Source organism: Gavialis gangeticus, unplaced genomic scaffold (assembly GCF_001723915.1).
Source record: "Gavialis gangeticus isolate Ggan-Ray unplaced genomic scaffold, GavGan_comp1, whole genome shotgun sequence".
Classification (NCBI taxonomy): domain Eukaryota; kingdom Metazoa; phylum Chordata; order Crocodylia; family Gavialidae; genus Gavialis; species Gavialis gangeticus.
Window position 1 is genome coordinate 2,843,964 of NW_017729004.1, and position 204 is coordinate 2,844,167.

Here is a 204-nt window from a genome sequence, read left to right on the forward strand (position 1 = left end):
TCCTCTCCATTCCTTTGGAGAGGCACAGCATCATGGCATTAGTACACGTCTAGCAGCTATGAGTTCTCAATCAAGCTCTGACTCTGAATCACTAACCCTTGCCCTTCCACCTCTTTGGGTCAAATGGGTTGCGATATCATTCCAGGGGGCTAAAACCAGGATAGCTTGGGCTGTTTCGTGATTTTTTTTCCCCATCTGTGGAAT